The following is a 21,013-nucleotide window of genomic DNA, read 5'->3' as shown; positions in this document are numbered from 1 at the left end:
AACCTAGTGAACCTTCTCTGGACTGTCTCCAATGCCCGCATATCTTTCCTCAGGAAAGGGGACTAATGTTGTTCACAGTATTCCAAGTGTGGTCTAACTATTGCCTTGTATAATTTCAGCTGGACTTCTCTATTTTTATGCTGCATTCCCTTTGAAATAAAGGCCAACCTTCCATTTACCTTCCCAATGACCTGCTGAACCTGCACGCTAGCTTTTGTGATTAATGCCCGAGGACCCCCAGGTCCCTCTGTGCTGCAGTTTTCTGCAGTCTTTCTCACTTTGAATAATATTCAGCTCCTTTATTCTTCCCATCAAAGTGCATACATTTTCGGTTTCCTACATTATATTCCATTTCTCAAGTTTTTGCCCACTCAACTAACCTGTTTATAGCCGTGTGTAGACTTCCCACCTATTTTTGTGTCATCCACAAAGTTTGCAAAAGTGCATTCGCTTCCCTTGTCCAAGTCATTAATATATATGGTAAATAACTGTGGCCCCAGTATGGATCCCAGCGGCACTCCGCTAGTTATGTTGCCATTCTGAAAATGCCCCCTTATCCCAATTTTCTGTCTTTTATAATAGTAATAATTATTGTCACAAGTAGGCTTCCATTAACATTGCAATGTAGTTACTGTGAAAACCCCCTAGTCGCCACACACCAACGCGTGTTCGGGTACACTGAGGGAGAATTCAGAATGTCCAATTCACCTAACAACCATGTCTTCGGGACTTGTGGGAGGAAACCGGAGCACCTGGAGGAAACCCACGGAGACACGGGGAGAACGTGCATTATCATGGTCAGTTCCCCAACACTATGAGCTCTTATCTTATTATGTAGCCGGTTGTGTGGTACCTTATCAAACACTTTTTGGAAATCCAAGTATATTAGATCTACTGGCTCCCCATCATCTATCCTGCTTGTTACCACCTCAAAAATTTCTACCAAATGTTTCAAACATGATTTCCCCTTCATGAGGCCATGCTGACTCTGTTTGATTATATTATGCTTTTCAAAATGTTCTATTACATCCTTTAAAATGGACTCTTAACATTTTCCCAATGATAGATGTTAAGTTTATTGGCCTATCGTTACTTGTTTCTTTTCTCCCTCCTTTATTAAATAAAGATGTTGCATTAGCAGTTTTCCAATCCTTCGGGACTTTTCAAGAATTTGACCAGGGCATCCACTATCTCTGCAGCTACTTCCTTTACTATCCTGGGAGGCAACCCATCAGGCCAGGAACATAGCAGACTTTTGCTCCATTCGTTTCCGAATACTTTTTCTCTGGTGTAGTTATTGTGTTTATTCCCTTCCCCTTTTGCCTTTGATTATTTAGTATTTGTGGAATGCTATTACTGTCTCCTGCCGTGAAGACTGACTCACAGTATTTATTTAACTCCTCTGCCATTTCCTGACTCCCCATTATTCTTTCCGCAGTCTCATTCTCTCAGGAACCGACGTCCACTTCAGGGCCTCTCTTCATTTTTAAGAAATTAAGGAAACTCTTGCTGTCCATTTCTATATTACTTCCTAGTTTATCCTCATGGTATATGTCCTCCCTGTTTTTGCTCATCTACTGCTTCTTTTCTGAAAACTTTCCCAAACCTCTGGGAATATATTTGCCAAGATACATTTTGACTTTGAGTTGAAGACTATATTTAACTTGGCAGAGCTGCCTCACAGACTAGTTAAGCAACAACCTGAATGACTTCCGGGTGCGGCGATGACCAGCTAAGTCGCACGTTTCGGCAGCCCCCGGTGGAAAGGGCTTTTGGGCTCTTAATAGGAGTCTCAACGGCAATTTTAATGGCTAAAAACACTGTGCGGAAAACCAGAAGGGAATCCCCCCTGGACACGGATGGAAAAAGGAGAGGAAAGTGGCCGGATTGCGGTGGATCCTCTAGAGTAGCGGCCAGGAAGGCAAGTACAAAGCAAGATGGCGTCGGAAGGAGGCAGTTTAATATGGGGCCCTGACCAACAAGAGTTCCTGTGGCGTTGCGTGGAAGAACTTAAAAAGGAGATAAAGAAGGAGCTGTTGGCCCCAATATTACAGGCGATTGAAGGGCTAAAGGAGGAGCAAAAGACCCAGGAGCAGGAGCTTCGGGTCGTGAAGGCAAAGGCTGCTGAGAATGAGGACGAAATACAGGGCCTGGTAGTGAAGTCAGAGATGCACGAGGCACAACACAAAAGGTGTGTGGAAAGGCTGGAGGTGCTGGAGAATAATGCGAGGAGGAAGAATTTAAGGATTCTTGGTCTTCCTGAAGGTGCAGAAGGCGCGGACGTCGGGGCATATGTGAGCACGATGCTGCACTCGTTAATGGGATCGGAGGCCCCGACGGGCCCGTTGGAGGTGGAGGGAGTCTATTGAGTTATGGCGCGAAGACCGAGGGCTGGAGAAATTCCTCGAGCCATAGTGGTGAGATTTCTCCGATATAAGGACAGAGAGATGGTCCTCAGATGGGCAAAGAAAACACGGGAGAACGCGGTGATCCGCGTATACCAAGATTGGAGTGCGGAGGTGGCGAGAAGGAGGGCAAGCTTTAATCGGGCCAAGGCGGTGCCGCACAAAAGGAAGGTTAAATTTGGAATGCTGCAGCCGGCAAGACTGTGGGTCACACATCAAGGGAAACACCACTACTTTGAAACGGCAGAAGAGGCGTGGACATTTATTGTCAAGGAGAAACTGGAATAAGCGGGCTAGAAAAAGAACGTTTGGGACAAAGTGGTGGGGCGAATATGTGGGGTGAAGAGGGGGAAAAGGGGGAAGAGATGATTGCCCAAGTTGTTAATCCTGCGACCCTGTAACTTTTCTATCTTCCCCATGTCGTGGGGGAGGGGGGGAGGGAGGATGAGGAGCTGGGGGCGCCGGCCATTGGGGGCGGGGCCAAATGGGAAGCGCGGGCTTTGTTCCCGCGCTATGGTAATCATGGCGGGAACAGGGAAGCAGGAAGGAGGGGGCCTCGCACCATGGGAGCCGAGGTCACAGGGGGCAGCCGAGGTTGGCCAGAGTTTGCTGACTTCTGGGAGCAACATGGGGGGTGCAATTACGCTAGTGAGGGATCTAGCGGGGGGGGGGGGTTAACTGGGTTGCTGCTGCTGGGGAGAAGGGGGAGCTGGTATGGGGTGGGGTGGTCGGGGCAGGAGGGCGCCGTTGGGGGGAGATACGGCTACGTGGGAACCAGGTGAGGAGCTGGATTGAAAAAGGAGATGGCTAGTCGACAAGGGGGGGGGTAAAGAGCCCCCCAACCCGGCTGATCACGTGGAATGTGAGAGGGCTGAACGGGCCGATAAAGAGGGCATGGGTACCTGCACACCTAAAGAAACTTAAGGCAGATGTGGTTATGCTGCAGGAGACGCATCTGAAACTGATAGACCAGGTCAGACTACGCAAAGGATGGGTGGGGCAGGTGTTTCATTTGGGGCTAGACGCAAAAAAACAGGGGGGTGGCTATACTAGTGGGGAAGTGGGGAATATTTGAAGCAAAGACCATAGTGGTGGAAAGTGGGGGCAGATACGTGATGGTGAGTGGCAAATTGCAAGGGGAGGCGGTGGTCTTAGTGAACGTATATGCCCCGAACTGGGATGATGCCAACTTTATGAGGCGTATGTTAGGACGTATCCCGGACCTAGAGGTGGGGAAGTTGGTAATGGGTGGAGATTTTAATACGGTGCTGGACCCAGGGCTGGACAGATCGAGGTCCAGGACCGGAAGGAGGCCGGCTGCAGCTAGGGTGCTTAAGGATTTTATGGTGCAGATGGGAGGAGTAGACCCCTGGAGATTTAGTAGACCTAGGAGTAAGGAGTTTTCGTTTTTCTCCTATGTCCACAAAGTTTATTCACGGATAGACTTTTTTGTTTTGGGAAGGGCACTGATCCCGAAGGTGACGGGGACGGAGTACACGGCTATAGCTATTTCGGATCATGCACCACATTGGGTGGACCTGGAGATAGGGGAGGAAAAAGAACAGCGTCCACCCTGGAGAATGGACATGGGATTATTGGCAGATGAGGGGGGGGGGGGTTTAAGGGTGAGGGGGTGTATTGAAAGGTACTTGGAACTCAATGATAATGGGGAGGTTCAGATGGGAGTGGTCTGGGAGGCGCTGAAGGCAGTGGTTAGAGGGGAGCTGATATCTATTAGGGCACATAAAGGAAAGCAGGAGGGTAGGGAAAGGGAGCGGTTGTTGAAAGAACTTCTGAGGGTGGACAGACAATATGCGGAGGCACCGGAGGAGGGACTGTACAGGGAAAGGCAAAGGCTACATGTAGAATTTGAGTTGTTGACTACGGGTAATGCAGAGGCACAATGGAGGAAGGCACAGGGTGTACAGTACGAATATGGGGAGAAGGCGAGCAGGTTGCTGGCCCACCAACTGAGGAAAAGGGGAGCAGCGAGGGGGTGAGAGATGAGGAGGGAGAGATGGAGCGGGGAGCGGAGAGAGTGAATGGAGTGTTCAAGGCATTTTATGAAAGATTATATGAAGCTCAGCCCCCGGATGGGAAGGAGAGAATGATGTGCTTTCTGGATCAGCTGGAATTTCCTAAGGTGGAGGAGCAGGAGAGGGCGGGACTGGGAGCACAGATTGAGACGGAGGAAGTAGTGAAAGGGATTGGGAGCATGCAGGCGGGGAAGGCCCCGGGACCAGACGGATTCACAGTTAAATTCTATAGGAAATATATGGACTTGCTGGCCCCGCTACTGATGAGAACCTTTAATGAGGCGAAGGAAAGGGGGCAACTGCCCCCGACTATGTCAGAGGCAACGATATCGCTCCTCCTAAAGAAAGAAAAAGACCCGCTGCAATGCGGGTCCTATAGGCCTATTTACCTCCTGAATGCGGACGCTAAGGTTCTGGCCAAGGTAATGGCAACGAGGATAGAGGATTGTGTCCCGGGGGTGGTTCATGAGGACCAAACTGGGTTTGTGAAGGGGAGACAGCTGAATACAAATATACAGAGGCTGCTAGGGGTAATGATGATGCCCCCGCCAGAGGGGGAAGCGGAGATAGTGGTGGCGATGGATGCCGAGAAAGCATTTGATAGAGTGGAGTGGGATTATTTGTGGGAGGTGCTGAGGAGATTTGGCTTTGGAGATGGGTATATCAGATGGGTACAGTTGCTGTGTAGGGCCCCGATGGCGAGCGTGGTCACGAATGGACGGGGGTCTGATTATTTTCAGCTCCATAGAGGGACGAGGCAGGGATGTCCTCTGTCCCCGTTATTGTTTGCACTGGCGATTGAGCCCCTGGCCATAGCATTGAGGGGTTCCAGGAAGTGGAGGGGAGTACTCGGGGAGGAGAAGAACACCGGGTATCTCTGTATGCGGATGATTTGTTACTATATGTGGCGGACCCGGCGGAGGGGATGCCAGAGATAATGCAGATACTTGGGGAGTTTGGGGATTTTTCAGGGTATAAATTGAACATGGGGAAAAGTGAGTTGTTTGTGGTGCATCCAGGGGAGCAGAGCAGAGAAATAGAGGATCTACCGTTGAGGAAGGTAACAAGGGACTTTCGGTACTTGGGGATCCAGATAGCCAAGAATTGGGGTACATTACATAGGCTTAATTTAACGCGGTTGGTGGAACAGATGGAGGAGGACTTTAAGAGGTGGGACATGGTATCCCTGTCACTGGCAGGTAGGGTGCAGGCGGTTAAAATGGTGGTCCTCCCGAGATTCCTTTTTGTGTTTCAGTGCCTCCCGGTGTTGGTCATGAAGGCTTTTTTCAAAAGAATTGAGAAGAGTATTATGAGTTTTGTGTGGGCCGGGAAGACCCCGAGAGTGAGGAGGGGATTTTTGCAGCGTAGTCGGGACAGGGGGGGGCTGGCTCTACCGAGCCTAAGTGAGTACTACTGGGCCGCCAATATCTCAATGGTGTGTAAGTGGATGGGAGAAGGGGAGGGAGCGGCGTGGAAGAGATTGGAGAGGGCGTCCTGCAGGGGGACTAGCCTACAAGCTATGGTGACGGCACCGTTGCCGTTCTCACCGAAGAAATACACCACAAGCCCGGTGGTGGTGGCTACATTGAAAATTTGGGGGCAGTGGAGACGGCATAGGGGAAAGACAGGAGCCTCGGTGTGGTCCCCGATAAGAAATAACCATAGGTTTGTTCCGGGGAGAATGGATGGGGGATTTGGAGCATGGCAAAGAGCAGGGGTAGCACAATTGAGAGATCTGTTCGTAGATGGGACGTTTGCGAGTCTGGGAGCGCTGACGGAAAAATATGGGTTGCCCCAAGGGAATGCATTTCGGTATATGCAACTGAGGGCTTTTGCGAGGCAACAGGTGAGGGAATTCCCGCAGCTCCCGACGCAGGAGGTGCAGAATAGAGTGATCTCAGAGACATGGGTGGGGGATGGTAAGGTGTCGGATATATATAGGGAAATGAGGGACGAGGGGGAGATCATGGTAGATGAGCTGAAAGGGAAATGGGAAGAAGAGCTGGGGGAGGAGATTGAGGAGGGGCTGTGGGCTGATGCCCTACGTAGGGTACGTAGGGTAAACTCATCGTCCTCGTGAGTATCAGGCTAAGCCTGACTATCAGATACTATCGTGAGTATCAGGCTAAGCGCATATGACTGGAGCACGGCTCAGTAAATTTTCTGGGGTAGAGGATAGGTGTGCGAGATGCGCGAGAAGCCCAGCGAATCACACCCACATGTTCTGGTCATGCCCGGCACTACAGGGGTTTTGGGTGGGGGTGGCAAAGGTGCTTTCGAAGGTGGTGGGGGTCCAGGTCGAACCAAGCTGGGGGTTAGCTATATTTGGGGTTGCAGAAGAGCCGGGAGTGCAGGAGGCGAGAGAGGCCGATGTTTTGGCCTTTGCGTCCCTAGTAGCCCGGCGCAGGATATTGTTAATGTGGAAGGAAGCCAAACCCCCGGGTGTGGAGACCTGGATAAATGACATGGCAGGGTTTATAAAGTTAGAACGAATTAAGTTCGTACTAAGGGGTTCGGCTCAAGGGTTCACCAGGCGGTGGCAACCGTTCGTCGACTACCTCACAGAAAGATAGAGGGAATGGAAAAGAAGAAGAGAACAGCAGCAACCCGGGGGGGGGGGGAGGGGGGGGAGGGGGGGGGGGGGGGGGGGGGGGGAGAGGAATCGGACAGACTCTCAGGGATGTTATTGTATATGTATAGGCACTTGTTTTAGGTAATGTATATTGGACTGTTGGATTGTATCTTTGGAGAGTAGTTATTTTTGACAAGGCAGCTGCCATTTAGTTTGGTTTTTGTTTCTGTTCATATAAAATTTATTTAATTGTTTAAAACTGGCCACTGTTATTTATATTGCTTTATTGGTGTTTAAAAGAAACACTATGTACTGTTATGTTTGGCCAAATAATCTTGAATAAAATATATTTAAAAAAATTATTTTTAAAAGCAACAACCTGACATAGTCATACTCACAGAATCATACCTTACAGACAATATCCCAGACAGCACTGTTACCATTCCTGGGTATGTCCTGTTTCACCGGTAGGACAGATCCAGCAGAGGCAGCGGCACAGTGGTATACATTCAGGAAGGTGATGCCCTGGGAGTCTTGAACATGGACTCTGTTGAGAACATGAAGACAACATGAGGTCCCACAGCATCAGGTTAAATATGGGCAATGTACCGGCCACCATCCGCTGATTACAATGTACCGGCCACCATCCGCTGATGAATGATGTACGCCTCCATGTTGAACACCACTTGGAGGAAGCACTGAGGGTGGCAAGGGAGCAGATTATGCTCTGGGGGGGGTACTTCAATGTCCATCACTAAGAGTGTCTTGGTAGTACCACCACAGACCGAGCTGGCCGGGCCCTAAAGGACATAGCCGCTAGACTGGGACTGCAGCAGGTGGTGAGGGGACCAACAAGAGGGAAGAGCATACTTGACCTCATCCTCACCAATCTGCCTGCTGAAGATGCATCTGTCCATGACAGTATCAGTAGAAGTGACCACCGGACAGTCCTTGTGGTGACAAAGTCCCATCTTCACATTGAGGATATTATCTCCATCGTGTTGTGTGGCATTACCACTGTGCTAAATGGGATAGACTTCGAACAGATCTTGAAACTCAAAACTGGGCGTCTATGAGACTATGTGGGCCATCAGCAGCAGCAGAATTGTATTCAACCACAACTTGCCACCCTCATGGCCACCACTCTACCATTACCATCAAGCCAGGGGATCAACACTGATTCTATGAAGAGTGCAGGAGAGCACACCAGGAACAACATTAGACATACCAAAAGATTAGGTGTCAACCTGGTGAAGCTACAACACATGACGTCTTGTGTGCCAAACAGCATAAGCTACAAGTAAGAGATAGAGCTGAACGGTTCCATATCGAACACATCAGATCCAAATTCTGCAGTTCTGCCACATCCAGTCACGTATGGTTGTGGACAATTAAACAATTCACTGGAGGAGGAGGCTCCACAAATATCCCCATCCTCAATGATGGAGGAGCCAAGCACATATGTGCAAAAGGCAAGGCTGAGGTATTTGCAACAATCATCAGCCAGAAGTACCGACTGGATGATCCATCTCAGTCTCTTTCGGAGGTCCCCAGCATTACAGATGTCAGTCTTCAGTCGAGAAATTCACTCCACGTGATATGAAGAAACGGCTGAAGGCATTGGATACTGCAAAGGCTTTGGGCTCTGACAATGTAGGGACAATAGTACTGATGATTTGTGCTCCTGAACTTGCCGCACCCCTAGCCAAGCTGTCCCAGCACAGCTAGAACACTGGCATCTACACTGTCGAAAATTGCCCAGGCGTGTCCTGTACACAACATGACAAATGCAACCCAGCCAATTATCACACTGTCAATCTACTCTCCATGATCAGCAAAGTGATGGAAGGAGTCATCAGTAGTGCGATCAAGTGGCACTTACTCAGTAATACCCTTCTCTTGGGTGCTCAGTTGGGGTTCCGCCAGGGTCAATCTGCTCCTAACCTCATTACAACCTTGGTTCAAACATGGACACAAGAGCTGAATGTGAGAGGTGAGAATGACTGCCCTTGACATCAAGGCAGCATTTGATAGAGTATGGCATCAAGGAGCCCTAGGTAAACTGGAGTCAATGGGAATCAGGGGAAAAACTCTCCACTTACTGGAGTCATATCTGGCACAAAGGAAAATGGTCGTGGTGTTTGGAGGTCAATCATCTCAGCTCCAGGACATCACTGCAGGAGTTCCTCGGGGTAGTGTCCTAGGCCCAATCATCTTCCCAGGTCCACAGGTCATGACCCTGGGTATCTGGATCATTAGTCCAGCGACAAGACCACTACGCCACCATCTCCCCTATACACCGCCTCTGAAACTGGGATAACTGAGTGAATCGCTTCTCACACATGAAGCAAATGAATGGTCTCTCCCCAGTGTGAACCCACTGGTGATTCAGCAGGGTGGATGACTGGTGAATCTCTTCCCACACACAGAGCAGTGAATGGTCTCTTCCCGGTGTAATCTGGTGTTTCAGCAGGCTGAATGATTGAGTGAATCCCTTCCCAGACACAAAGCAGGTGAATGGTCTCTCCCCGGTGTGAATTCGGTGGTGTTTCAGTAGGCTGAATGAGTGAATCACTTCCCTCACACGGAGCAGGTGAATAGTCTCTCCCCACTTTGAATTCGCCGGTGAGTCAGCAAAAGCTTGTTACTTTTAAAGCTCTTTTCCCAGCTGGAGCATTTAAACGGCCTCAAGTCAGAGTGAAGAAGTCGGTTTGAAGTGAGGTCAGTTAGTTGACAATCCCTTCTCACAAATAGAGCAGATGAACAGTTTCTCGCTGGCGCGGGTTCTCTGGTGTTTATGTAAGTTGGATAGCTGAGTGAATCCTTGACCACATTCTGAGCAGATGAATGGCCTCTCCCGGTGTGACTCCATTGATGAATTTCCAGCACAGACAGGGATCTGAATCTCTTCCCACAATTCCCACATTTCCATGGTTTCTCCATGGTGCCAGTGTCCTTGTGTCTGTCCAGATTGGCTTCAAGAAGACCACCATCATACACCGGTGCCAAAGAAGAACCAGGCAGCGTGCCTCAATGACTACCATCCAGTGGCCCTGACTTCAGTCATAATGAAGTACTTCGATAGGTTGATCATGAAGCGCATCACCTCCATACTCCCAGAACGCCTTGATCCATTGCAATTCGCATACCACCACAACCGGTCCACAGCAGATGCCATTTCTCTGGCCCTACACTCATCCCTAGAGCATCTCGACAGCAAGGACTCCGACATCAGACTCCTATTTATTTACAAATATCCGCCTTCAACACCATAATCCCAGCCAAGCTCATATCAAAGCTCCAAAACCAACAGTCTATCCCTCAATGCCAGCAAAACTAGCGAGCTGGTCATTGACTGCAGGAAGCAAAGTACTGTACACACACCCCTGTCAGCATCAACGGGGCCGAGGGGGAGATGGTTAGCCGTTTCAAATTCCTATGGGTGCACATCTCAAAAAATCTGTCCTGTCCTGGTCCACCCATGTTGACGCTACCACCAAGAAAGCACAACAGCGCCTAAACTTCCTCAGGAAACTAAGGAAATTCAGCATGTCCACATTTAGTCTTGCCAACCTTTGCAGATGCACCATAGAAAGCATCCTATCTGGCTGCATCACAGCCTGGTATGGCAACTGCTCGGCCCAAGATAGCAAGAAACTTCAGAGAGTCATGAACATAGCTCAGTCCATCACACAAACCTGCCTCCCATCCATTGATTCCATCTACACCTCTCATGGCCTGGGGAAAGCGGGCAGCATAATCAAAGACCCCTCCCACCCGGCTTACTCACTCTTCCAACTTCTTCCATCGGGCAGGAGATACAGAAGGCTGAGAACACGCACGGAGAGACTCAAAAACAGCTCCTTCCCGCTGTTTTTTTAAAATAAACATTTTATTGAGGTATTTTTTGGTGTTGTAACAACAAAATAAACAATGTACATGAAACTATATACATAGTGCAAAAGCCGTCACCCGCCCTTACAGGTCCCACCTTTAATAACCCCCTACTTTAAGCTAAACTATCCCCCCGCCCCCACCTTCTGCTGATGATCAATTTTCCACGAAGAAGTCGACGAACGGTTGCCACCTCCGGGTGAACCCTAACATTGACCCTCTCAAGGCGAACTAGATTTTCTCCAAACAGAGGAAGCTAGCCATGTCCAATAGCCAGGTCTCTGACTTCGGGGGCTTTGAGTCCCTCCAAGCTAATAATATCTGTTTCCGGGCAACCAGGGAAGCAAAGGCCAGAACGTCTGCCTCTTTCTCCTCCTGGATTCCTGGGTCTTCTGACATTCCGAAAATCGCCACCTCTGGACTCAATGTCACCCTTGTTTTAAACACCGTGGACATGGCATCTGCAAACCCCTGCCAAAATACCCTAAGCTTCAGACATGTCCAGAACATGTGGACATGGTTTGCTGGTCCTCCCGCACATTTTGCACATCTGTCTCCTATCTCCTCCCAGCTCCTTCTCCCACTTGCGCTTCAGCTCCTTGGTCTGCATCTCCTCTGACCCCATATGTTCCTTGTAAATGTCAGAGACGCTCCCTTCACCTACCCAGCCTCTGGAATCTACCCTGTCCTGAATTCCCCTTAGCGGTAGGAGCAGGAAGGTTGACACCTCTTTATGTAGGAAGTCCCGCACCTGCAGATACCTGAATTCGTATCCCGTCGCCAACCCAAACTTCTCCTCCAGTGCCCTCATACTCGGAAAGCTCCCCTCTATAAACATATCCCCCATCCTCTCAATCCCTGCTCTCCACCATATCCGAAACCCCCCATCCATACTTCCCGGGGCAAACCGTTGATTATTACAGATTGGGGACCAGACCGATGCTCCCTCTGCTCCCACATGTCTCCTCCATTGCCCCCGGACTCTCAGGGCCACCACCACCACGGGGCTGGTGGAGTATCGTGCCAATGGGAATGACAGAGGCACAGTTACCCATGCCCCCAGACTGGTGCCCTTGCATGAAGCCACCTCCATACGCTCCCATGCCCACACCTCCCCCACCACCCACTTCCTGATCATGGCTATATTCGCTGCCCAGTAATAGTTACTAAAATTTGGCAGCGCCAGCCCGCCCTCTCCCCGACTCCGCTCAAGCATTACCTTCCTTACTCGCGGGGTCTTGCCAGTGATCACTTTGTCAACCCGTTTAAAAAAGGACTGCGGAATAAAAATTGGGAGACATTGAAACGCGAACAGGAATCTTGGGAGGACTGTCATCTTCACCGTCTGCACCCTCCCAGCCAGTGACGACGGAACCGCGTCCCACTTTCAGAAATCATCCTTCATTTGGTCTACTCGCCGGGCCAAATTTAATTTATGCAGCCGGTCTCATTCCCGCGCCTCTTTGATGGTTAAGTACCTAAAGGTTCCCCCTACTAATCTAAACGACAGCTCCCCCAATCGCCTCTCCTGTCCCCTTGTCTGGACCACAAATATCTCACTTTTCCCCATATTTAACTTGTACCCCGAAAACCAGCTAAATTCCCCGAGAATCCTCATAATTTCTTCCATCCCCTCTATTGGGTCCGATACATACAGAAGCAGGTCGTCTGCATAGAGCGAGACTCTGTGCTCCACCCCCCGCCCCCCCCTCCCGGACCAGCCCCTTCCAGCCCCTTGAGGCTTTCAGAGCAATCGCCAGTGGCTCTATAGCCAGCGCAAACAACAGTGGGGAAAGGGGGCATCTCTGTCTCGCCCCTCTGTGCAGACTAAAATAGTCCGATGTCGTCCTATTCATCCATACACTTGCCACAGGAGCCTTATACAGCAACCTGACCCAGTCAATAAAACCCCGCCCAAATCCAAACCGTCCCAGTACCTCCCACAGATAATCCCATCAAAGATGACCTGATCAAAGGCCTTTTCTACATCCATTGCGATCACTACCTCCAACTCCCTACCTTCCGGGGGAATCATGATCACGTTTAACAACCTTCTTACATTGGCCACCAACTGCCTACCATTAACAAACTCCGTCTGGTCCTCCCCAATAACGTCAGGAACTCAATCCTCAATCCTGGAGGACAAAATTTTGGCCAGCAATTTGGCATCTACATTCAACAGGGAGATCGGCCTATAGGATCCACACAGCTCCGGGCTCTTGTCCCGCTTAAGGATCAGCGAAATCGTGGCCTGTGACAACGTCGGGGGCAGCACCCCTCTTTCCTTTGTCTCATTGAACATCCTCAACAACACCGGCCCCAATATCCCAGAGAACCTTTTGTAAATCTCCACTGGGTACCCGTCTGGCCCGGGGGTTTTACCCGACTGCATGGCCTTCAAGCCCTCCACTATCTCTTCCAGCCCGATCGGGGCCCTCAGCCCTTCTACCAGCTCCCCGTCCACCTTTGGTGGACCTCCGGCCCCGTAGGGGGTTCTGACCTATACAGCCTACTGTAGAAATCCCTAAATGCCTTATTCACCCCTGCTGAATCTCCAACCAGGTTCCCATCTCCGTCATTTACTTTCCCTATCTCCCTGGCTGCCTCCCTCTTTCTAAGCTGCTGTGCACGCATTCTACTGGCCTTCTCTCCATACCCATAGATCGCCCCCCTCGCCTTTCTCAGCTGCTCCACCACCCTCCCTGTGGTTAACAAGCCAGACTCCGATGTAGCCTCCGCAATTCCCTTAAAAGCCCTGCCTCTGGGGTCTCCGCATACCTCCTATCAATTTGTAATATCTCCTTTACCAGTCGGCCCGTCTCTGCCCTGTCCACCTTCTCCCTCTGGGCCCGAAACGAGATCAGCTCCCCTCTGACCGCTGCCCTCATTGCTTCCTAGACCATCGCTGCTTAAATTTCCCCCCTGTCGTTGACCTGCAGGTAATTCTGAATACATTTCCTCAGCCGCTCGCATACCCCTTCGTCGGCCAAAAGTCCCACATCCAACCTCCAATGCGGGCGCTGGTTACTGTCTTTTCTAACCTGCAGGTCAACCCAGTGTGGAGCATGGTCTGAGATTGTGATCACCGAGTACCCTGTGTCCACCACCCCTGTCAATAAGGCCCTACTCCCCTACTCAAAAACAAAGAAATCAATCCGGGAGTACTCTCTATGCACGTGTGAGTAGAAGGAGAACTCCTTCACCCTCGGCTGCCCAAATCTCCATGGATCCGCCCCCCCCCCCCCCCCCCCCCCCCCCACTCCCCGCCCCCCCCCCCCGCCTCTTTATAAACTTCACATCATTCCAATTTGGCACGTATATATTTACTAATACCACCTGCATCCCCTCCAGTTTCCCACGGACCATAATGTACCGACCACCCACATCTGAAATTATTCTACCTGCCTCAAACACCAGCCGTTTATTGATCAGGATCGCGACCCCTCCAGTCTCTGAGTCTAGTCCCGAGTGAAAGACCAGACTGACCCAGCCTTTCCTCCATCTAATCTGATCAGTTACTCTCAGGTGCATCTCCTGCAACATTACCACGTCTGCCTTCAGTCCCCTAAGATGCGCGAACACATGTGCCCTCTTGACTGGCCCATTTAACCCTCGAACATTCCAGGTGATCAGCCTAGTGGAGGGACTCATTGCCCCCCCCCCCCTTTCAACGATCAGCCATCCCCTTTTTTGGGCCCACCTGCAGCCCATGCTCCACGACAGCCTCCGCCCCCAACCTCCTCTCTGTCCCTTAGCCCAAATTCACCCCCTCCCTCCCACTAGTAACCACACTCTGTAACCCGAACCCTTTAATAAACCGAACATATGCACCCGCCCCCCCCCCCCAACTGCGCTTCCATGAGCAAGCCCGCCCAGCTCGCTTGGTGGCCCCCATCCCTGGCGCTGGATTGTCTCGCACCTATTGTTCCCTCCCCACCCTCCCCTTGCTCATACAAACAAACTCCAACATCATACAATCCCCACACAATTGCCCGACAGAAAACACCAAAATCTAAACAAGCATACCTCCATCCCCCAACAGTGCAAATGAAAACCTTAACTCACTCAGCTCTACCGCTGGTCCCAAATCAATGCAAAATGGATTACAAAGAGCTTCCAGAATACGAGAAACAAGAAACTTTTTTTAAAAAAAGAACAGGAGAACCAAAAAAAAAAAAATGAACATTGCAGCAAAGTTCAAAAGTTCTCGGTCCACCACCAGTCCTTTCCTTTTCGCGAAGTCCAGCGCGTCCTCAGGTGACTCAAAATAAAAGTGCTGCTCCTCGTGCGTGACCCAAAGATGGGCCGGAGACAACAGTTTGAACTTCACCTTTTTCTTAAAAAGGATTGACCTGATCTGGTTGAAGCCTGCTCTTCTCCTGGCCACCTCCACACTCAGGTCCTGATAGATCCGCAGGATACTGTTGTCCCACTTACAGCTCCGTGTCTGCTTGGCCCATTGTAGAATGCGCTCCTTACCCAAGAACCTGTGGAATCTCACGACCATTGCCCTCAGGGGGGTCTCCCATTCACGGCTTCCGCGCGAGCGCTCTGTGAGCTCTGTCCACTTCCAAGGGTCGGGGGAATGCCCCATCCCCCAGCAGCTTCTCAAACATGTCCGTGATGTATGCCCCAGCGTCTGCTCCTTCAGACACCTCCGGGAGCCCAACAATTCTCAATTTCTGCCGGCGAGACCTGTTCTCTTGGTCCTCCACCTTCTCCAGGGGCTGCGTCTGCTGGTCTCTCAGCATCCCCACCTCCAACTCCACTGCAGTTTGATGTTCCTCCTGTTCAGCCAGTGCCTTCTCTACCTTCTGGATCGCCCAATCTTGGGCGTCCAATCTAAGCTCCAGCCGTCAATTGACTCTTTTATTGGGTCCAAGCTGTCCAGTTTCTGCTAAGCAAAGCCTTCCTGAATAACTTGCATCAGCTGCTCCAGAGACTGCTGGGTCGACAAACCAGAGGTCCGGTCATCCGCTATGCTGTCTCCTGCTGCAGCTTCAGCCCAAGCCTTCTCTGTCTTTCTGTTTCTGCCTTGACGAGCACGTCTAGTCCTTCTCTCCATGCACCAATGTGGGAATTCAGTACACAATTGCCTCTGTCATCAGTTTTACAATTCAAGTCCGGTAGAAAATTGGGGGAAAAGGCCCAAAATGCTGACTCGAGTGGGAGCCAGCAAATGTGTGACTTACTCCTTCATAGCCGCCCCCAGAAGTCCTCTTCTTCCCGCTGTTACCAGAGTCCTAAACAACCCTCTTATGGACTGACCTCATTGACACTACACCTCTGTAAGCTTCATCCGATGCCGGTGCTTACACAGTTACATTGTGTACCCTGTGTTGCCCTATTATGTATTTTCTTGTATTCTCTTTTCGTTTCATGTACTCAATGATCTGTTGAGCTGCTCGCAGAAAAATACTTTTCATTGTATCTCGGTACATGTGACAATAAACAAATCCAATCCAATCCAACCCAATGATCAGTTGAATCCTCGTCCACACACAGAACACGTGTACAGTCTTTCCTTGCTGTGAATGGTGTGATGTTCTTTCAGGCTGTGAAACTGGTTAAATCTCCTTCCACAGTTAGTTCACTGGAACTTTCTCACTCGGGTATCACACTGATATTTGAAATCTTTGCCCACAGACAGAACAGACAAACACATTGAAAGTTTGTGCTTTTTAGGTCGTAATGAATTGAATGACACTGTCAGATCTCAATATGATGTTTGGTTCGAGTTGCCCAGCTGCCAAACCTCCCATTTTAATGCTCTGAAAAGTAGGTTTCCAAAAATGATCACTGTACGAATAGGATAGAAATTCACAACAGATCATTCTAGTTTCTATCGAACCTTCTTTCCTCTCTTGCTTTCCCCAAGCATGTGGTCCAGTCAAACAAAAAGACCAAAATCAGCTGGAAGTCCCAACAAAAGTGTCGGGAACCTTCCTGACTGAACCAGAATATTGTTCCCAGTGACTCTGAAACAGCTGTCCGCTGAGGTGTGGTTGTGGAAGGTGTCAAGCATTCCACTGGTTGTGGGAGGTGTCAAGCATTCCGGTGGATACCGCATGCTCCCTCTGCAGAGCCACTGGGAATAGACAAAACCACGCAACACAGTCGGCAGCCAGAGTAACCACCCACCCACCTCCAAGGTCCTCACCCAGCAACAATTCACTGTTTTAACCAGGCCCAAGATTAGATTCAAGATCTTACGCTCAGCACAAGGATACTAGATATTATAGATTGTAAGATCCACAAACTCTGCCAAGATGGCTGCAATTTAACAGGTTATTATGGGCATTAAACTGTGGGCAATATTCGATTCTGTGACCAATAATTAGTTAAACACAGACCTGAATAAGGAAACTTTGAGCCACCTGTGAAGTTTAAATGTCTCGTTGTGTCAGGATGAACCAGCATTTGAGGAATATGAAATCTCTGGACTGTTTGTCTCCAAGTGCCGTATTGAACACAGGAGAATGAGCTCGAATTGGGACCGAGATAAGCGTGAGTGAGCATCGTAAACTGCTATTGTATCGGGGTGTTCTGGGTCTCAGAGTTGTAACCCTGCAGTTAATTGTCAGGGATGCAGTATAATAAACCCCGAACAAAGCAAATGTGTGTGTGAGAAGCATTTGAAGCAGCTGAACCCGCAGAGCTGAATGTCTCCCAGTGCAGCCACAGTACTGAACTTATTCCAGCTTCCAAGTCCACCTGAGAACCAACCTCCTGGCTATTCGTCTACAAGAAGCTTCAGAGCCTCATGAGAATTATTTGTTTCTAAAAACCCTTGACTCCAACTAAAGGACCAGCTCAACAAGAAGACAACAGACCTGCAGCGATATAAAGATTGTAGTCTACATTCCATTTTCATCATTCCAGCTTCAACTTGATCTGTACCTGATTTCTGTGTATGTGTCAGTGAGTGTGAAATAGACGAGAAACTGAGATGTTCAAACATCCAGGAAATTGTGTGATAATAAATAACCTCCTTTCCTTTAAAAAATCACCAGTAAGCTTGCGGCTGAAATGTATTTTAAATAAAGAAATATCACACTGAGGGTCAGAAAATATCACACAAACATCCTGATAATAAACTGGAAAGGACCACGAAATGTAATCAAACGCTGTATAACCCCCTTCAGGTAGCTATATAGATGCTGCAGCCTCTCACACTGAATGTATCCGTGATCCAGGCTACAAAGATCAGCTGGATCCTGGGAGTGGGTGAAACTTATTAAAAACCTGTATTGCAGGAATTTTTTCACCGGCACTAGGACCCGGCTGGGAACAGAAACGTTCAGGCCCCGCCCACTAGCTGTTGCGTCAACAAGACGCCAGCGCATGCGCTCTGCTTCCCCAAGATGGCGGCTGTGAACCAGGGCCTGGTCCCGGGAGAGAGCTGACCGGCGGTGATGTGACCTGAGGATCACCGCACCTCAGGCAAGCGGCCAGGTTGGGAAGGCGGTGCCTTCAGGAATAACTGGGAAGGTGATGTTTGGTCAGTTGCTGCAGTCTGTGTAGTGAAGGTGCTGTCACAGTGGTGTGAGGTCAGGAAGTACAGGATTATCACCCAGCAATGATCAATTAAGGGGAATGTAAATCCAGCTCAGGCTGCTTTCAGATTGGAAAGGGAGCTAAGGTGTGTCCTGAGAGCTGGTGAATGTTGTGGCTTTGGTAGTTTCTCTATCGACTGAGGGCTGAGCGGTAACAGGCCCGGGTTACCGGCTGCCATCTTTACAGTGGACAAGGTGCCACAGGGCGCATGCGCTGCGAGCCGGATGCCAACTCTCCCGGATTCACTGACTGGAGTCTCCAGGATTTTTTTTTTTTTCATAAATTTAGTGTATCCAATTAATTTTATCCAATTAAGGGGCAATTTTGTCTGGCCAATCCACCGACCCTGCACATCTTTGGGTTGTGGGGGCAAAACCCACATAAACACGGGGAGAATGTGCAAACTCCACAAGGACAGTGACCCAGAGCAGGGATCGAACCGAGGGTCCTCAGCGCCGTGAGCCATCAGGGATAGCCCACTGTGCTGCCCCCGAATTTTATTTTGATCATTTGTGGAAGTCACTGGCTGGGTCAACATTTATTGCCCATCCCTAATTTCTCTTGAACTGAGTGGCTTGCTCGGCCATCTCGGAGGGCATTTAAAGAGTCAACCATATTGCTGTGATTTGGAATTGTGTCAGCCAGACGAGGTAAGGATAGATTATTTCCTTCACTGAAGGACATGAGTGGACAGATGTGTCTTTACAACAATTGACAATGGTTTCATGGTCATCAGTAGACTTGCAATGAATTCAAATTTTACCTTCAGTCTCGGTGAGATTCATACTTAGGAAATCATTAGGACAGTGGAAAATATTTTTGGATCTTTGGAAAATGATTAGGATAGTAAAAAATATTTTTTTGAACATTTCTCTTCAGCGGATATAAATTATTGAAAATGGGATACAGGTTGATTGGCTGACAGTCAAACACTGTCCTGTGAGGTAATTAGTCCTTTTGCTTCCCAATTGGCCGAGGAAGGCAGTGTGTCACAAGGATGGATGTGTTGACCGATTAATGGCTGGAGGATGGGGGCTGGGTCATGTGATCAAACCTCCAGGAATACATTTAATCAAAGTTGGCGAGGAGAGAATGTTGTGAATTTCTATCCTAAACTGACAGTGAGGTTTCTGTAAATTTACAGGATACTGGAATTGGAGGTTTAACAGACGGGAAACGCAAACCAAACATCACATTGCAATCTGACAGAGTCACTCGGTTCATCAGAACCTGAATATCAGCAGCATCTGGGTGTGGAAGGTAAAAGGTTTGTCTGTTCTGTCTGTGAGTGAAGATTTCAGATCTCAGTGTGATTAGAAAAGCCCCGAGATTCACAAACCCTGGTTCGACCAAACCTGGAGAACTGTGTTCAGTTCTGGACAACAAACCTGAGGAAGGATAGAATGGCCTCGGAGGGAGTGCAGCACAGATTTATCTGAACCCCTCGGGGTTAAATTACAAAACTAGATTGCACAAAAAAATCTGTAATTGTGGGACAGAGAAAAGCATTCAGTCCATGCCAGCTCTCTAATCGACATGGTAGCACCATTGCTTCACAGCGCCAGGGAACCCGGTTTCTTTCCCGGCTTGGGTCACTGAATGGGTGGAGTCTGCACGTTCTCCCCGTGTCTGCGTGGGTTTCCTCCGGGTGCTCCGGTTTCCTCCCACAAATCCCGGAAGGTGTGCTTGCTAGGTGAATTGGACATTCTGAATTCTCCCTCTGGTCTACCCAAAAGGTGCCGGAATGTGGCGACAAGGGGCTTTTCACAGGAACTTCATTGCAGTGTTAATGTAAGCCTACTTAGAACATCGAACAGTACAGCACAGAACAGGCCCTTCGGCCCTCGATGTTGTGCCGAGCATTGTCCAAAACCAAGATCAAGCTATCCCACTCCCTGTCATTGTGGTGTGCTCCATGTGCCTATCCAATAACCGCTTGAAAGTTCCTAAAGTGTCCGACTCCACTGTCACAGCAGGCAGTCCATTCCACCCCCGAACCACTCTGAGTAAACAACCTACCTCAGAAATCCCTCCTATATCTCCAACCCTTAATCTTATAGTTATACCCGTTGTAACAGCTACCTCCACCCGAGGAAATAGTCTCTGAACGTCCACTCTATCTGTCCCCCTGATCATCTTATAAACCTCCATTAAGTCACCTCTCATCCTCCTCCACTCCAAAGAGAAAAGCCTTAGCTCGCTCAACCTTTCCTCATAAGACCTATTCTGCAAACCAGGCAGCATCCTGGTAAATCTCCTTTGCACCCTTTCCAATGCTTCCACATCCTTCCTATAATGAGGTGACCAGAACTGCACACAATACTCCAAATGTGGTCTCACACAATCATGTATAGTTGCAGCATAACCCCGCGGCTCTTAAGCTCAAGCCCCCTTTAATAAACGTTAACACACTATAAGCCTTCTTCACTGCTCTATCCATTTGAGTGGCAACCTTCAGAGATCTGTGGACATGAACCCCAAGATCTCTCTGTTCCGCCACATTCCTCAGAACCCTGCCATTGGCCCAGTAATCCGCATTCAAATTTTTT

At 49.4% G+C, this 21,013-nt stretch overlaps 1 protein-coding gene and 1 long non-coding RNA gene across 3 annotated transcripts in view; one reads left to right on the top strand and one right to left on the bottom strand.

The window, feature by feature from the left end:
- The window catches only part of LOC140419486 (uncharacterized), a 40,331-nt gene that overhangs the window by 7,458 nt on the left and 11,860 nt on the right, over window positions 1-21,013 (bottom strand). For both annotated transcript variants that reach the window (XR_011945818.1, XR_011945819.1), the window contains exon 3: window positions 7,412-7,560. This is a non-coding gene — a long non-coding RNA (uncharacterized lncRNA). The remainder of the gene's footprint in view (window positions 1-7,411; window positions 7,561-21,013) is intronic.
- The window catches only part of LOC140421366 (uncharacterized), a 522,678-nt gene that overhangs the window by 493,426 nt on the left and 8,239 nt on the right, over window positions 1-21,013 (top strand). Inside the window, exon 2 of the mRNA XM_072506031.1 lies at window positions 19,609-19,724. The gene's annotated coding sequence lies outside the window, so the exon portion shown is untranslated. The remainder of the gene's footprint in view (window positions 1-19,608; window positions 19,725-21,013) is intronic.

This window comes from Scyliorhinus torazame, chromosome 5 (genome assembly GCF_047496885.1).
Source record: "Scyliorhinus torazame isolate Kashiwa2021f chromosome 5, sScyTor2.1, whole genome shotgun sequence".
Taxonomy (NCBI): Eukaryota; Metazoa; Chordata; class Chondrichthyes; order Carcharhiniformes; family Scyliorhinidae; genus Scyliorhinus; species Scyliorhinus torazame.
This window is presented reverse-complemented; position numbering and strand designations above follow the sequence as displayed.